Source organism: Gallinula chloropus (assembly GCF_964237585.1).
Source record: "Gallinula chloropus genome assembly, chromosome: 4".
Lineage (NCBI taxonomy): Eukaryota > Metazoa > Chordata > Aves > Gruiformes > Rallidae > Gallinula > Gallinula chloropus.
In genome coordinates, this window is record NC_140088.1 from 86,570,103 (window position 1) to 86,585,303 (window position 15,201).

Genomic DNA, 15,201 nt, shown 5'->3' on the forward strand with positions numbered 1-15,201 from the left:
TACTGAGACTTATATTGGTACGAAATGAAAAATGCTTTGTGATCAGGGCAATGTTGCAGCTTCTCAAATAAAGCTTTTTTTAAAAGGAAGAAACAAAGTTCTAGAAAGACTGTCCTTTTTAACTAAGAAATCAACTCTTGTGGGGGTGGTGGCAGAATAATCTTTATTATTGCTTAGCATTGGTTGAATTGATTAATTAATGATACATTAATAATGGATAGTACCATCATGTATTGCTGGTTTTGATCTTTTATAGCACAGACCTATTCATATGTTATTTAATGATTTTGATGCTTCATATCATAAACCTATCAAGGATGCTAAAGCTGTGGTTTTGCTGCTTTTTATTTGTTGGGTTCTTTTTAAATTATTGCGGGTAAAATAAATGCCTCCTCATGACCCCCAACTGAACTATGTCTTCTTCCTTTAAAGATATTAATGATGTGTATTATAGACAGTGTTGTTTCATAAGCATAGAAAATTTGATCAATTATTCAAAGAAGAAAATAATGTGATTGCAAACCCCTGTTGCGCTATAAGTGCTGTAAACATATATGTTAACTGCTTACTGGTTGCAAGGAGCTTGTGAAATATTAGGGTTTTCCACTTATTTTACAAATCACTACACAGAAAAAAGAGAAGGGAAATTACTTCAGATAATTCAGCTAGACAGAGTAATAGCCCACATAATTTTGGGATATGATGCCTCTTTATCATTAAAGTTCATCTGCTTCCCTTGGAATTGCTGGGTGAAGCTGGTGAAAGGGGAAACAGTCCCATGCACTGAAGACAGTATGTGCTTTGCAATATGACAAACAGACAAATTCAGTTATGTCATGACACTCAGTTTGCCCAGTTTTGATTAAAAGGGTGAAGGTATGGATGAGTTTAATCAGAATATTTCTCAAAATTTTAAGCCTATGCTGTACCAGTCTGGATAATCTGTATTTTTAAATAATTTAACTGATGTACTGCAGACCTGGGGATAAAAAAATCCACTTTTCCAGAGTGTCAGACACAGCAGCACACAACACAGAATGCCTTATGTTTATAGATCAGCAAGCACAAAGAAGAAGAATTTCCCATTCAAGTACACAACAGAAACTTTGCTTAACAGAATGTTTCTCTTTCCTTGCATTATGTTTGGGTTCAGTGAGTAACAGAGTATTTCCATTTGCATTGCTGATTTGGAGGAATTCTGTTCTACCACAAAACACTACTTTAAGAGCCTTTTTCACAGCAAGAAATCAACTGTTCCAACACTAAATTATTTTTTTTTAAACCTGACTGGTTCAGCATAGTCGGAGAGACATTGAAATATCTAAATTTTTCTCATCAGCCTGTTGGATAGATAAGATCACAGTTTTCCCATAAGAAATGTTACATGTGTTCAATGATCTAAAATGACCTCTAGGATTTGCAGAAATGTATAGTAACATGCAGACTGGTTTGCTTCTGAATTATTCTGGGGTTTTGTAATAGAGATTGTCAGAAACATCTGACTGCATAGTGCTGACATTTATCAATCTCTCTTTAATCAAAAGATTACTTAGTGCTTAGGAAAGGCCTAGTGAACTACTGCAAATCTCAGCTGGGCAGCACATAGGGGATTTAAGATAGCAAGGAAAACTTTAGAGGATCTCAAATACGCCTAGAACCATGAAAAGCATCTGATCCTCTATCAACATCTGTTCATGTTAGTTGAATCTTTTCCTCTTAGCTTTTAGTCACTTCGCATATTGCCTCTGTGTCTTATGGATGAGAAGTGCATCCTAGTACTTAGTGCTGTAGGACACTCATTTCATATCTCTGTTAGCTCATATTTGCCATAGACTCACTTGGGGTCCTACCCTTGATTATTACATTGATATAATATATAGTTGTAATGTTAAGCAGAATGATATATCTAAAGGCTTTAATAGCCATTAATTTACTGTGGTTTTGTTCATGCTTCATTCATAATACAAGATATGAGGGCATAAAGAAGAAAGAAGGGTAACAAGTTATGTACCTCCCATTTTCAGAGCATTGTACAACAAAATTTCAGCAGCTTTGAGCATTGAAATATAGGGATTCGTTTTTTATCAGGCAATTATTTTTCTTGTGTTTATCGTTATGGTATTTAAAGAATAACACAAATAATGTGACTGTAAACCAGAGCCCTAATATTTTTTTCTGGCACTGTTTACATTTCCCACATATAAGAGAGTTGACATTTGAAACAAGCAGATACTCCTCTGAAGAGAAGGCTGAATCTAATAGAGACTTACTGTCTAGAATTTTGTAAATATCAACAGCATATTATGTAGCAGTGGTATTGTGGAATGTATGTATCAGCACATTGCAAGCACATTGTAAACTTTTAAGTGGGACTATCTCTGGGAACAGAATAGCTCAAGGCTGCAAGGGGCCTCAAGATCAGTTAAGACCAGTCCTGCTGCTCTGGCAAACAAAAAGAGGAAGATAAGGGCTATAGTTCACAGCAAGGACACAATGATGAAGATGAGTAGATGAAGTAAACGACCATCAGGGTCCTTGAAGACCATCTAAAGACTGTAGTGCGCATGTGGGAAAGGGTGGAAACCTATGATAATGAGTTCCTGGGAAAACAATGAATATGTTAATCGTTTCTTGGAAATGTCATGAATATGCATGTATAATCAGTACATAAGCTCTGCAACTAACTTGCTCAGCGCACATTAGGAGGAGTGATCCCCTGTGCACCCAACGCTGCATTAAAGAATACCTGCTTAGTAGTCATCAAGACTATTGAGTCTTGATTTCGGCTTTTCACATCATCATTTCTGGTGACCATGGAGGGAAGTTCTCTGCTTGGCTACAGGTCCCACTGACAACAGGACTCCTTAGAGTACCCCCAGGATTTCCCGGAGGGACTCCTCGCCTCCGTCAGATCACCGTGGGAGCAGACAAGGACCATCCAAAAGAAATAAGGTATTCTCTAAAACTTTGTGGGTTTCTGTTCTGAGGTCTGGGACCAGTCATTAAAGGGTTACCATAAGCCATAGGAGACATCCTACATGGGCACATATACCACATTACAAGTGCCTGAGGGTATACAGTGGGTACACAAGTGTTTGTACTTCTGGCTGGTGCACACTCCTTAAGAAGTGAAGCACTCTACTATCTAGTACATTGGGTATGGGCATGGTTTGAGCTACGTACTTCTGCAGTAACGTGCTCTGGTGGCATTGATTTATTGGTATTGCCTCTGGATATGGTTATAAGGAACTGAGTATTGAAAATTGATCTAGATTTGAAGAAATGTTTGTGTGAGTGAATTAAGTTTACTCTGGTGGGAGCAGTGAGTGACTGAGACACAGCATAGCTGCAAAGCTAGTGTGGAGTCCTGATCCATGGTTCCATTATCCCACGTGGGGTCATTGTCATTTTGTTTGCAATTTCATTTGTTCTAATTATTAGCAGTTTGTGCTATGGTAAAAAGATCCCTGTGGGTTGCATTGTGTAAAGTTGAAATTGGAGGAAGACAAAGTGGAGAGATTTTAGTACATTGGAAGGACTTAGGGGGACCACCAGGTGGAATTGTAAATAAGAAAACATTGATAAAATATTATAATCAGTGGTAGTGCCCCTACAAACTAGATGAAGATGAAAAGTGGCCCTTCAATCAGACATTGAATTAGAATCCCCTGCTACAATTGATGTTCCTGTGAAGGGAAGGAAAATGGTATGAAATTATGTATGCAGGCAGGTTTTTCATTTTGCAAGATCATCCAGAATGGCAGAGGGACTGTGGCCTTAATGTACCACCACAAGACCCCCTATTGTTATCCTTGGAAAGAGAAGGAAAAAAAAAGAAAGGGACAAACAAAAATTAAATGCAGCTGTTCAGCCTGCAGTGTATGGACAGTGATATTTGAAAATACTTGGTTCTAAGGAGGGAGAAGGGGAGGCAAAAAGCTGCCCAAACATTTGAATCCACAACCTCCCCCACTGCTAGAACTCCACACATACACACACACTTGTCCCTATTGTCTGATAACAAGAGTGGTAGTGAAGAAGAAGAAGTGACAAGTGCATTTACTCCAGTCAGAGCATGAACAGTGAGTAAAACCCAGAAAGCTGCACAATTCCTGGCTCCATTGGAGTCAGACTGGAGTCTGACTCGAGTCAGAGAGCCAGAAACTGTGTTTGAATGGGAAAACCCTACTACTGGTAGGAAGACTGAGCTCACTTGGACAGTGTTACCCCAAGGTGTTAAAAATAGCCCAACAATTTTTGGAAACCAGCTAGCATGAGAGCTTGAAACTTAGAGCGCTCCCTCCAGAGACTGGACCCTTCCACAATATGTAGATGATCTAATTGTGACTGAAACAAAACCTGACTGTGTGCAATGGACTGTGAGTTTATTGAATTTTTACTGAATTTGGGACTAAATGGGTACTGAGTGTCTCAAAAGAAGGCTCAGATTGTACAGCAGCAGGTGACTTACCTGGGATATGAACTGTTGGGAGGACAATGAGAGAGTTGGGCACATAAAGGAAGTCATTTGCAGAAATCCTTTCCCTCAAACAATAAAGGAACTCAGAACCTTCTTGGGAATGACAGGTTGTTGCCAATTGTGGGTCTATAGCTAAGGAATAATAATTAAACATCTATATGAACTTCTGAAGAACAGTTCTACTTAGCTAGCTAACTGGCCCCAAGAGGCAAGAAATGCATTTGAAACACTTAAAAAGGAACTCATGAAGGCACTGGCTTTGGGTCTACCAGGTGTTACTGAATCCTTTTGGTTGTTCTCCCATGAAAGACAGGGTATAGGCTTGAGGGTTTTGGCCCAGTGACTGGGACCCTTTAAAGCAGCTGTAGCTTAATTCTCTAAGCAAATTGATGAAGTAAGCAAAGGATGGCCAGGTTGCCTACAAGCAGTAGTAGTTGTAATATTAATTATACAAGAAGCCTGAAAGTTTACCTTGAGCCAAAAAATTACAGTATTGGACTCACACATGGTATCAGCCGTCTTAGAGCAAAAAGGAAATCATTGGCTCTACCCATCCCAGTTTTTGCAGGCAAGCATGTTTAGCTGAATCGGGTGATGTCAGTACTGAAGTAACTAATGTCGTAAACCCAGCCTCTTTCCTTAGTGGGGAGACTTTGGAACCATTAACCCATGATTGCTTAGAGAACATCAAAACTGTATATACTAACAGACCAGACCTGAAGGAAGAACCCCTTGAGGATGCATGAGAATCCTGATTCACAGCTGGACGCAGCTTTGTGCAACAAGGAATCCAAAAGGCTGGTTACATTATAACAACAACAACAGATGAGGTAATCCAATCTCAACCGTTACCTATTGGAACATCAGCACAGAAAGCAAACATTATTTCTTTGACTAGAGTTCTAGAGTTAGTAAGAAGCAAAAAAGATAAATATATGGACTTATTCCAAACAAGCCTTTGGAATTCTTCACACCCATGGAGCAATCTGGAAAGAAAGTTGCCTTTTAACTGCACTTATTGGAAGCAATTCAACTTCCAGATAAAGTTACTATTATGTCCTTGAAGGGTAATTGATTGGCAGATTTTGTAGCAAAACAGGCACAGAAAAAGTGTGTCAAATTTTGACAAATTTCTAAATGAGAGCATAATAGGGAAATATCTGTACACAATAATCCAACAGGTAGCACACAACAGTGTGATTTATGTCTTAAAAACAACCCCAATTCTGGCAATAGGATACAATTAGGCATTATTGGAAAGGGAAATATAAATATATCAGGAGAGCAGTGGCAAGTTGACTTTTCAGAAGTTCCAAGAAAAGGGGGGTACAGATACTAATTAGTATTTACAGATAGCTTTTTGGGATGGCCAGAGGCATTTCTGTGTAGGACAAAAAAAGCAAAGAAATAACCATGGTATTACTAAATGAAATAATATCTTAATTTGGAGTACCCGTGGTCATCTCATTGGACAGGGGTACTCATTTTTGTGCACAAGTAGTACAGCAAGTTAGTAAGGTGTTGAGTATTAATTAGCAATTGCATACGCCTTATAGGCCACAAGCCAGCAGACAAGTAGGAAAGATGAACTATGTGATAGAACAGCAAATAGCTAAAATATGGCAGGAAACAAGCTTGTATTGGTTCCAAGAATTGCCTATTGCACTACTCAGGATATGTGTAAAACCTAGAACCGAAGAAAATTTGAATCCTTTTGAGGTACTATTTGGGAGACCATTTCAGACTAAATACCGAAGGGAGGACATGAACCAATTAGGAAATAATAATTTAGAAGATTATCATTGCTTTAAATTAAAATAAATTACTTAAAATCTTGTGGGAACTAGGGTTAAGGGGTTGGATCACCATATCCACCCCTTTAACCCTGGAGATTGAGTCTATATAAAAAATTTTTCAGGCAATCCATGAGAAGAAAAGTGGAATGGACCTTACCAAGACCTGCTGACTACCTACACTGCTATCAAGAGAAAGGAACAGCTGGCTTGGATCCACTACTCTCAAGTAAATAAAAGTCCAGGTACCAGGTGGACGTATGAATCTTCAGAACCACTCAAGTTGAAACTGCAGAGACAGTAGGATGAGAAATATATATCTTATAACAGTGTTGGCTGCTGTGGGTATTGTTACTGCATGGGACAAGAATAGACATTTTGAAAATACTCGGGCATTGATTAATACCACCAAAGCTAAAGATTGTTGGATATGCACAGCCTTACCTAAAGGAAATATGAGACTCCCATTATACGGAGTAGCATCGAATCACTGGAATTGTGATAACAATACCTGGCCTGAGTTTTGGAAAAGGCCAGATGGTGGGTATTGCCAATATGACAATTCAAGTGAAGAATTGGGCCCAAGATTTGACCTACAGATACTAAAAGATGAGAACACTCAATTCTTAATTAGCGACAATAACTGTACTTGGAAGAAGAAATCTAATGGTTGTACCTGTAGTCCAGAAGTCTGTTTAGGTTGTAATAACTGTACTTGTAATGATGGATGGAGTGACTTTTGGATAAATAAGACTACTGTGGATGTAGGTCTATGGAATTTCACAGGGCTGAATGTCACATACATAAATTTTTGTAATGAGACTCAATTACAAACATATGCTGCTCGTGGTGTGGACAGTACACGCAATAGTCCTTATGGGTGGCACAGTGTAGGAACTAATTATGGAGCCAACCTTACAGCTACTTATGGACCCTGCAAACTACCTAGTGGATACTGGTGGTTATGTGGAGATGGTATTAGTAGAAAACAACTCCCTGCAGGATGGAAAGGAATGTGTACTGTAGGGCACTTAGCTTCTCAAAACAAGCTATACAATCAATCTCAAGCCCCTGGTGGTAATTCTTAGAACACCTTGGTAAACAACCAAATGAATAAGTAACTTCTGGGTGGACAGAGTGACCAAACTTCACAGTTTTGCCCAGTAGTTCTTACCTTGGTTGGGAATAAGTGAACTGGAAAAGACAATAGTTTACATTTCAGCCATTCAGGAAGAGATAATAAATTTAACTACTAATGCTGTTAGAGGACTTCAGATGGAAATATAATCATTATCAAAAATTGCCTTAGAAAACAGAATGGCATTAGATTTATTAAGCATTAAAGAGGAAGGAGTTTGTCATATAATGAGTCAGAACTGTTAAAGAAATTAATCAAAGTGGAAGAACTGAAGATTTAGAAAAGATATGGAAAACCCCTAAAATCTTACATATAGTTTGCAAAGAAAATACTAGTTGGGGTTTTGAGGAGCTTTAACAAATTAGTGTCTTGGTTACCAAATTTTAGATTACCCAAGCAGATTTTTGTAGACATTACAATATTATTGAGTTTAGGCATAATAGTCTGTGGAACGTTTTGGTGTTTTCTATGGTTTTGTCAGAATTCAGCTCAGAGCTATAGTGAATGTCAACTAAATAAAATTAAACATCAGGTGGAAATGGGGAAATACTTTGCTAAGACCCTCAAGAAAGATGGCATACTGCAAAATTTGCAAAAGATGCAAGGATAAAGAAAAGGGGGAATTGAAGAGAAGGCTGAATCTAATAGAGACTTACTGTCTAGAATTTTGTAAATATCAACAACATATTATGCAGCAGTGGTATTGTGGAATGTATGTATCAGCACATTGTAAACACATTGTAAACCTTTAAGTGGGACTATCTCTGGGAACAGAATAGCTCAAGGCCTCAAGATCAGTTAAGACTAGTCCTGCTGCTCTGGCAAACAAAAGAGGAAGAAAAGAGCTATAGTTCACAGCAAGGACACAGTGATTAAGGTGAATGGATGAAGTAAACGACCATCAGGGTCCTTGAAGACCACCTAAAGACTGTAGTGCACATGGGGGGAAAGGGTGGAAACCTATGATAATGAGTTCCTGGGAAAACAATGAATATGTTAATCGTTTCTTGGAAATGTCATGAATATGCATGTATAATCAGTACATAAGCTGTGCAACTGCCATTTTCTGCACATAATAGGAGGAGTGATCCCGTGCACCCAACACTGCAATAAATATTGCTTAATCGTCATCAAGACTATTGAGACTTGATTTTGGCTTTTCATGTAATCACCTCCATCTTGAAAAGCCTTAATTCCTCCAAGAATGTAATTAAAATGAACCTTCAAAACCAAAACATCTAGAATCAACTTTCTAGATGAAAAAGCAAGACTTTCTGCAAGAAAACACCTCCCTTGACCTCCTGGACATAGGGGGTTTTATACAGCCCAGGGTACCATTGGCTATTTGGGCTACAAGTGCACATTTCCAGCTCATGTCCAATTTTTCATCTGCCACTAACCTTAAGTCCTTCTTGCCAGTGCTGCTCTTAATCCAGTCATCTTCCAGATTGTAACAACACTGGTAAATGCCTCCACACATGTATGGGACCTTGAAATTGGCCTTGTTGAACTTTACAAGGTTCAATTGAGCTCAGCTCTCCATCCTGTGTCAAGGTCCCTCTGGACGGTATCCCTTCTCTCTAGTGAATCAGCTACACCCCCAGCTTAGTAGCATCCCCAAAATCACTGAAAGTGCACTCAATGCTACTATGTCTTCAAGATATTGAATAGTACTGGTCTCAATATAGACCCCTGAGGGACACCACTTGCTGCTGATCCAATGCAGCTGCTGACTACAACTCTTTGGATGTAACCATTTCCTTATCCATTGTATAGTCTATCCACCAAAACTACATCTCTTCAATTTAGCAACAAGGATGCTGTGTGGGACCATGCCAAAGACCTTGAAAAATTCTCAGAGAGATTTCAAATAAGCACCCTAATGCATTTAGAGAGCTGGAATTGAACTAGTTTTGAATATTTACCTTAATTAATAGCAGTTATAAGGACCTTCAATTTGCAAATCTTTGAAAGCTTTTCTAGAATTTATGATATCATCATTGCATGAAGGGAATATATTTTCTTATCTTTATTTTACAAATAGAAAAAACAAAGGGACAGAACATGATTTTTAAAAAAAGCCAAATATCTTCAACTCCAGCTGATTTCAAGGCTGAAGTCTGCAGAATTGAGCTTGAAGAATCAAAGATACAAAAGATCCCTTGTCTTATTTTCAACTGTTTATATCCTTCTATTCAGAAAGCACTGTTGAGTGACTGTCCTCAGTTTTGGTAAACACTTTTAGAATGTCCATCTAAAGAATTTGCCTACAGGAATGCAGACAGCTTTTAGTAAAGGAGAAACTGAAGCTTAGCCATCCTTTTAATGTTTTCCTTTTTTCCCCCTCACCAAGTCAGACCCTAGGAAAAAACCCATAGAGACGTGATGGAGAGGTGATCAAAGAAAAACAGTAACAGAGCAACAGTGAGAATAAGAGCTTTTTCTTTTTCATTCCACATCTGTGTGTTGATTTTAGAACAAAGTGAAAATAGGTTTCAACAAAATCTGTTTGAAGGAAGAAATGAGTAGTACAGTCTGGATGGAGAAGATACATGTTCATCAAGAAGTTGAGAAGAATTTTTTTTTCCATTTGGGAATGCTTGATTTTTAAAATTGAAAAATAAGGAAACTGCTATTGATGGAAATTGCATTTCTGTCTTTGATTGATTTAACATTCTTAGATATGAATTTTACTAGCCCTAGTAGATACTGAAATGAAGATTTCAGACTGACTGTACTTTAATTCTCACTATTCTCTAGTATTATGGGGCAGGTAAAGCAAATACTTCTAGATCTCTAGCCCTTCCTCAAATCATATGTGTTCATATATAGAATGGTCAAATAATTATGTAGTCTGTATGCAGTTTTGACCTTCTTCATGTCTTATCCCAGTTCAGTTTACATTGCTCCTAGATGGTGGAATTATTTTAAACATTTCTAATGTATTATGATGCAACTGAGAAGAGTTGGGTTTGTATGCCATGTTCCCACTCTGAGTTTCTGTGACAAGGTGCTAGATTCATTCACTTGGAGACCACTGTGAGTCTGAAGCTGAACTGATATTTAATGGATCCTAATAAAAAATAAAAGCACGGGAAAATTTAGCTTGCAGTGATTAGTTTAATTTACTCCCGCTGAAGTACCTTGACATTTTTGCATGCTGCTGTTCATCCTGTAAGATTGAATACTCACACTGATAGCAACAAGTTAGGTCTATACTCTCACACAGAAAAAAAATCTTGTGATGTTTTTAGCATAGTTTGTAGTTATAACTGCAACTCTCTTTTGCCAAATTTAGACTATCTCAAAATTATGTATTTTCCATTTAGAAATGTATTGGGTTTATTTCTAGTTAAATGATCCTTCTTTTCCTTTGTTTTTCATGATCTATTTCCATTTTACTCCACAGGGTGACACACTGGAGTAAATTTGCTGTCAAATAGTCCATAACTTAAGCAATACTCACTCTTGACTGAAACTGGAAAATAATAATGCAAAAGCAGGACAAGAATAAAGGCTATGAATGTGGGAGGAAGAGGTCAAAATTTGTGATGCTGTCCATTAACATAGCACTTCATGTAGACATCTTTATCATGAGTAGAGAAAGGAAAAATCCTTATCCTTTCTTTCAGGAAAATTAGTGATAGTTTAAAGCCCCAAATCCTTTCTTCACTGAGATGAAAACGACGTTATTGGTTCAACATGGATAAATAAGAAAAAAGAAAACTGCTATTTTATTGTGACACATTTTTTTACCAAGCTTGTTTGAAACACATGACTTATCTTCGTAAAATGAGAATATATATTGGCAGGAGGCATAAGTAAATGAGAATTAAGGCAGAGCTTTACCTTGTCTACATAGACCTAATAATGAGCAATAAGCAATTGGGAAGAATTTTTTAAAATCTAGCTGGAAACCAAATATCTCAGAAGGGCTCAGTCACTGTGCCTTCCAACTGCAGTTGTAATCTGTTCTCAAGCAAATAACTACTGAGATATTATCTGCTTACTGAGGACATGCCATAACAGACAAGGTCTCAATATGTGAGAGCTTAAAACCAAATATAACCAGAGGAATACTCAGTACCAAGAAGCCTGTATTTGCAATGATCTAATGACATGGATTTGAAAAGCATATGCCTTTCCTGGAAATAAAGCATTATAATATTTATATTAAAAGCTTAGTAATATTTATAACTGATTGATCGGGTGCCTTATGGTGTTAGAGAAGGCGGCTGCTTACTGTAAGTCTAATCAGGAATAAAATGCCAGCGGTCTGACATATCTTCTGCTGAAAGCGTATATCACAGAGACAGTTGGCAGATAGGAAATTATTCAAGTGTAACATTCAGATTTTTGTCATTTGAGGCATATATACATACAGTCTATCATGTTAATATACTGACCAAAGTTTGAATACCTCAAAGACAGTTAATGTAGACATGAGATGTTACTTGCTTACTGAAGATTTGGATACTTCTGGTCTGTGTGGTGGGGGTTTGTGTGGCCATCCTATGTGCTGTTGGAAACTGTCTCAATTTATTTCACCTGTTCCTTCTCCTGAAAGCATTTTCTTGCCCCCATGTCTCACATTCAGTCTGCCTTCTACATGTGCCCCCATCAGTCCTGAAGTAGATAAGAGATTTACAGCATACTTAATTTTGGATGGCATGGGGAAATAATAACTATTGTTCATTCAAATATATAAAATGCATTAAATCCTGTTTTGATAGTAAAGGCATTTTATCTAACAAGAGAAGTGATCATGTCATCATTTGTCACAAAGCAACTCAGTATGAACTCTGACATGTAAAACCTTCCTAGCTGTGTGTCAGTTTATAAATAATTAGCATACTACTGAAAGGTAAATATTTGAACAGTCCTGGGGTTGGGTTTTTTTTTTTTTTAAACCAGCCACTTTGTTCCCTAGTTTTATTCCTTATGTTTCGCTGCAACATGGATATAACAGCCCTATCCAATTTCTTCTCCTTAGCAACAGGAAACTTTTGATTCTGGTTTAATTCTGGCACCACAGAACTCAGACTTAAGTAATGGAATTTAAAACCTTGGCGTGTTCTTATAAGTAAAATCATGTGCTTTGGTACCAACACAGTTTTCTTCTTTTGGGTATACTTAGAATACTATTGACAGGTTTCATTTCCTCTTTATATTTCATGGTCACAGATACCTACTCTGCATGCAGAAAAGTCTGATGGAACCATGACGCATTCTAAATGTTTCTTTTCAGTTTAACATAAGTGAATTGCTTTTCAGGTGGAATTCACTGGGTCCCTGGAACATGTTCTAGTCTACAAATTCTTTCTGCTGCATTGTACTGCTCCTCTTCAAAATGTTAAATGTCTTGATTTGCATTTGCATGAGTTGATTGAACCCTTGTTCTTGTTTGCATGTGTAACAATTGGATTTTATCCTCCTTTTTTCATTTAGTTCTTAGTTCATGTTTCTTTCAGAACCATTGTTAAATGTGCTTAATTTTCAAATAATTTTACATATATTTTCCTTAACATCTTTTTCTATTGTCACTGTGAATTGTGGTTCACAAAATGTTGGCTGTGTATTCTTCCTTTATCATTTGATATGCTGCTCACCTTTTGAAATCTCCAGTTGTATTTTCTGATGGAGACTGAATGGAATTCTGTGTTCGTTTAGAAAACTATTCCATACAGTAGTTATGTCAAAGTGGCTTTTCCAGGGGAAAAAAAATAGATAAAAAATCAAAGAAACTCATATGTTTATTGAAATGTGTTTTAAGGAAAATTTTCAGTGTTATCATTATACTGATCTGTGTGAGAGATTTGAGAACAAAAGGGTCATCACTTTTAGTAATAGAGCCATTTTCTGTTCTCTATGACACCCTCCTTAGAGATCAGTGATATTATTTAAATGGATGCAATTTAGGAATAACTCCTAGTTTGATAAATTATTTCTCATTTATATTTTCCTTTATAAACTGGATATTTTACTATGCTGAGTTTTTGAAACAAGAGTGACAGTATGGTGAAGGGTTAAGTGGGAAATGACACTTGGGTCCTTTCACCCACACAAACACATATATTTGTTTCAAGGTAGAAGAATGAAGCTGATCTGAGGGTGGGGGTTGACGATTTTTTTTTTAAATTTTGTTTTATGGGTAGTAAAATCACCATTCCAAGCTCATATAACTAAACTAAAACATCTCCTGGTAACTTGCCAATGTGATCTGATGCATTTTTACTCTTGGAGACATTAAGTGCTAACTACTTTTGCAGATAATTACTCTCTGAAAAGTAGGCCATGTGTCCAAGTGCTTAATGCAAATATAATTGTGGATTTTGATGTCCATTAAGACTAAACAATGGGGATTTATGAACAGGTCTTTATACCATCTACTACACCTGAACATGCTATCCTAGTCTGTCTCTACAAAGACCAAAGTCAAACTTGGTCAGTAGATCAGTCACATCATTAGTGATCTGAAGCATACCATGCAGACTCCATTTCTCTAGCATCCACTACCTACAAAGAGACTGTGATGAATTAGGTTGTTAACTTATTCCTTACACTTAGGGACAGACGTTAATTCAGGACCTGGACCATCAAGCTGACACTGTATGCAACAAGTGTGGACTTGGAATCACTTTACAGAGATGATCAAGATGGCTCATTAACTTATTCTGGAAGCAAGAAAATCAATTCATGTGATCCTGTGCCAGACAAATACAGCTCTCTTCTGGACTGCACTGTGTTTTCCTGTTATCAGTATCTTTTATTCATCATTAAATGAATTCTGTATGCAACAGTGAGTGCTCAAACTACCTATGGTCCCTAAATCTCTGCATCTTACCTGCTACATTTCTATACCACTTTACCTTTTCCTACCTTCCTGTTCTTTTAGTGAGTCTGTAAAGCAAGAGAGAAGATAAATTATCTTAAATGACTTATATATCTAGGATATGGGGCCTTGTATAAAAATTATGGTGGATGTATATGTGATTGATTAGAGCATGTTGTTTGTATTGTATTTGGAAATGAAAATGTAGGAAGGAGGGAATATCAATAGCAAAGTGGAAATGGTTGTCATCAAGATTAATGTTAAATGATCATTCATGTCTGCCTTATCTCACACTAAGTTTTCTTTAGTGGAATTTTAATAATGCAGACTTTATTGTGCATTACAGTGATAAGATCCATCCAATGTTTTGTTGAGATGGTTAATTTAAAGGGGCTAATTTAAAAGGTAGCTATTGTATTAGGGAATCTGTCCTGCTAGATTGATAACCCAGATTTTAGGGTGTTCTTTCCACAGGAAAGGTATCTTCATCTTTTCTTCTCATCTATGTCCTTGCTCTCCAGTTTCTAATTATTCAAGTATGAAGGGAATTTCCTTCGTTTGTAGACACAAACATCTTCACCACACGATTTATGAGGTCATCTGTAAAGCAAGCTTATTATTTTGGCTTGTATTTCTATAGAACTTTATAATGTATTATGTTTGCATGTAGGGGTAAATATAAATTCTATCTGATATAGTCCTGTTTTGGAGAGAGATTTTTCCCCTGTAAACATTTAATGTATTTACTCACAGGTTTTATCATCAAATATAATCATTCAGCATACAACTCATGCATGCTTATAACACTTCACAAACACTTTTCTCACCACCGAAATTGAACTACAGAAGTTGAATGTAGCAGCTATTTAACAATTCTCATCTGTGCAAAGTGAGAGTTTAAACAGAAAATGGCCTTACTACTTTCCCAACTTTAATGCATATTCAAACATCTTCTGTC

At 37.1% G+C, this 15,201-nt stretch overlaps 1 long non-coding RNA gene across 1 annotated transcript in view; it reads left to right on the plus strand.

Annotated features, from left to right (window-relative positions):
- The window catches only part of LOC311190654, an 86,832-nt gene extending 72,815 nt beyond the window's left edge, over nt 1-14,017 (plus strand). Inside the window, exon 5 of the long non-coding RNA XR_014617231.1 lies at nt 13,979-14,017. This is a non-coding gene — a long non-coding RNA (uncharacterized lncRNA). The remainder of the gene's footprint in view (nt 1-13,978) is intronic.
- Nucleotides 14,018-15,201: the final 1,184 nt, after the last annotated feature.